Source organism: Mangifera indica, chromosome 5 (genome assembly GCF_011075055.1).
Source record: "Mangifera indica cultivar Alphonso chromosome 5, CATAS_Mindica_2.1, whole genome shotgun sequence".
Taxonomy (NCBI): Eukaryota; Viridiplantae; Streptophyta; class Magnoliopsida; order Sapindales; family Anacardiaceae; genus Mangifera; species Mangifera indica.
Window position 1 is genome coordinate 2915219 of NC_058141.1, and position 3957 is coordinate 2919175.

Consider the following 3957-nt stretch of genomic DNA (forward strand, 5'->3'; position numbering starts at 1 on the left):
CTCAAAATTTAGGATCGGATTCAATCTAAATTTAACTAATTCAAATTGAAAAAGCTAAGTCCAAGCCAAATATTAGGCTTATTTTTATAAATGAGTTAAATTTGAATCGATTTGAATATTCAAGTTTAAACCAACATGAATTGAAGCTATAATAAAATAATTTTCTAACTAAATTTAAAACTTAAACTGATTAATTGTCCCCCTAATTAATTTACCATTCATATCTCCCTCTAATTAATTGTTTCCTTCATTTTTGTGAAGCTTCTTCTTTTCTTCCTTGATACAACTGAACCAAATTCCATGAAAAGGAGAAAATGCAATTCATTCTTTTGCTTTCTCTAACAGCCTTGGCCGTCTTTCTTATTCAATTCCCTTGAGTTAAACAACCAACAAAAAGCATTAGCAAACTGTAAGGAGATGATTTATGAGGGAAAAGAGAAATCAAAATGGAAAGAGGCAACAAATGAAGTGTATTTACAAGGGAAGATTTGGAAATTATGCATTTAACGTACTTGATTGACAAGTTTGGATTTGTTGCACTTGTACTGGAAATATAAGTAGATTTGAACATGTAATAGAGCCAATACCAGAATATATGCATAGAAGAGATCTGTTATAAGCAAAAATGAATTTCAAGTATTTATGCATCACCCTTTAAAATATTTGGTGAAGTAAATTTCATAGAACTAGATGAATTCATTTTATCAAACAAATTTAACTATGATGACTTTGACTATGATGAGTACCACAGGTACATTTTCTATAATTTTTTTACAAAATGGTGTAATTTTTTACAAATTGTATCAGCACTTGGTAATTCTGAATTCTGATCAACATTTTACTTTTATATGCAACAGTTTTGTTCATGGGAGATTGCCTTATGAGAACATAAAACCAGATCCCATACTTAGGAGTCTTCTGTTGAGCCTCCCTATTGCGAAAATTGTAAGCATTTTTCTACCAAATTAGGATAGCAGGCAATTGGCATGTACTTTCACATTTAATCAATCTAAAAACTCGTTTGATTTCTGTGAAAATAGGTCTTCACCAATGCAGACAAGGTCCATGCTGTTAAAGCTCTCAACAGGCTTGGATTAGAAGATTGTTTTGAAGGAATTATCTGCTTTGAAACTCTGAATCCCAGTCACAAGAGCAAATTGTCTGATGATGAAGATGATTTTGCCTTTGAGGGATCAACTGCTACTGCTAGTACTAATGGCCCTGGAATTTTTGACATCATTGAGCATTTTGTGCAACCGAACGCAAGCTCAGTGGGGCTACCGAAGACACCCATTGTATGCAAACCATCTGAGTTTGCCATTGAACAAGCCCTCAAGATTGCCAACATCAACCCTCAGGGAACAGTAAGATATATATGATTTTTCAATATGTACTTCTCATGTCTTATGAATCAAATTGTTATTTCAAGTTTGCTAATTGTTTCATTATTGTATATTGTTACATCAGCTGTTAGTGTCCGAAACATTCAGGGTGGCAAGCGCATCGGGCTGCACACAGTGAGGGTAAGTCATTGAAATTCTGTACCATATAGTATTTACTTGAGGGATATTCCATTTTGTTGCCAAGTATCTAATTTGACGCCTCAGGTTGGGAGTTCCCAGAGAGTTAAAGGTGCAGACTATGCATTGGAGAGCATTCACTGCATCAAGGAAGCAGTACCAGAGCTCTGGGAGGCTGACATGAAATCAGAAGTTGGTTACCCTGGCAAGGTTCCTGTCAAGACATCTGTGACTGCTTAGAATCATTGTATTAGTATAAAAAATCAACTGTCATCCGGGTATATATTGCCCCCTTTCCCTACCATATGTTCAAATGACGTAAATGTTTTGAACAGATCATTTATGAAAAATAAATAAATAAATAATTCGACCCTTCTAGCTGTGCTAATCGCAATGTTCATATAAAATACTCAATTATGTATAATTCTATCCATTCTTATATATCATAGAGATATAGGATGGAATATATTCCAGATCTAGCAGCAGATTTGGTGCATGAAAATTCTGCAGGAACATTACTTGTTTATTAATCTATCAAGCTTAGCAAGAAGATAGACATAAATAGCTAACTATTTAGGCCTTTGAGTCCCCACCATTTGCATCACAATTCATGGTCAATGGCCCAATTTATTGCATGCAGACAAAAATATTTTTAGGTGACAGCAAGCAAGCTAGCTCATTCAAGAAAGCACCAGTAGTTTCTTCTTGTTCTGAAACTCTGGCAATGCTTGATGTATCATAATTTATGTAGCTATGGTGAATAAGATTAGAAGGTACAAGAAGAGTACCAAAAATGCAGCCCTCAGGAATTGTCTCATTCACCCACCTAACTCTGCACATGAAGAGTCGTAGCTGTGTCTCAAGTCTTATTAGCTGTAAGATTTTATCCCATTTGAAATACCTCGGCAACAACAACATTCAACAAAATCATATATATCCAATTTTAAATATTTAATTGATACTTAGATAATGTATTGATATATTATCTGAGTATTAAATTAAATATTCAAAATTAAATACACATAATAGTTATCAATATCATATTGTTCACAAATTGTCTATTTGTTAATGGCTTGTGGGTTTTGAATTCCTAAAATTCTTCCTTTGCTTCAGGAAATGTTGAATGGTGTATAATTAGTATCAGAAAATTGTCTTGATGATGAAATGAGGAAATTTATTCCATCTTGACTTAGGGACAAAACATATATAAGAAAATCCAAGTAAAATAATGTAATTTGTGGCTGTGTCTCAAGTCTCAATGTAACCGAAGACTACGGAGATGTTTAATTTGAATAATATTTTATTATCAAAATTAAAATATTATTTTAAAGATAAATTATTAAATATGAATTATTATTATGTTTGATAAAATTTAGTAAAATTAAGTACATATAAATAATTATTATGTTAGATGATTTTGAAATGACAAAAAAAATAAACAATTATCACCAAATCAGAAGCTATCACCTCAGTTATATAGATAAGTTTGTTAATTATATTTGTATATATAGTTTTATTATACTCTATCTCTAATTCATAACGATTAAATTATGTTCACTTATAATGAGTACCAATTTGAATACTAATTGTAATATATTCCTATATAATTGATTGATTTTTATATAAATTACAGTAACACTCAATCACATAAAAATACATTATCATTTGTAACCAGATTAGTATTTATTATAAATACATATAATATTATTCAAACAATAATACTTTATATACTAACGGTTTGAATAAAAAAAATATTATAGTGTGATTAAATGATTTTAAATTAGAGATAAAATAAACAAATATATTATCTAATTATATAATAATGCATTAATTTATTTGTATACGTGATATCATGAAATTCAACATCACTTCACCAAACATTAATTTGTTTCTATATAGTAGCATCCAACCAATTTTACATTTAGCATTATTGTACAAGGTAAAATTATGATTGAAGTAAAAGACACATGACATAGGGGAAAACTTGGTCTCTTGTGAGAAAATTGAACTATGAAGCTTCGAAATTTGTCAAGATCCCAATATCAGTTGTATAAAGATTAAAAAAAAGAAAGAAAATAGACAATAATAAATATATGCACTCATCTTTACGAGGAAATGGATTGCATTCTCTTTGTATAATTCTTATATATATTCAATATTAAATATTTAATTAAGCATCAAATGGTATATCATTATTTAATTATATAATTTTAAATTATAAATAAAATAATACTTAATTATATAATAATACGTTATTTAATGTCTAATTAAATATTTAAAATTAGATGTATGTAACATGGATCATTCTCTTATTATTGCTTTACAAGTCAACCCAATATATATATATATATATATATATATATATATATATATATATATATATATATATATATATATTTGGGTAAGTGACAAATAAGTGTGTTCATTATGTTTGTGA

The 3957-nt window shown here is 29.3% G+C and overlaps 1 pseudogene; it reads left to right on the forward strand.

The window, feature by feature from the left end:
• Positions 1-417: 417 nt before the first annotated feature.
• On the forward strand, positions 418-1977 carry LOC123215221 (annotated as a pseudogene).
• The last annotated feature ends 1980 nt before the right edge of the window (positions 1978-3957 follow it).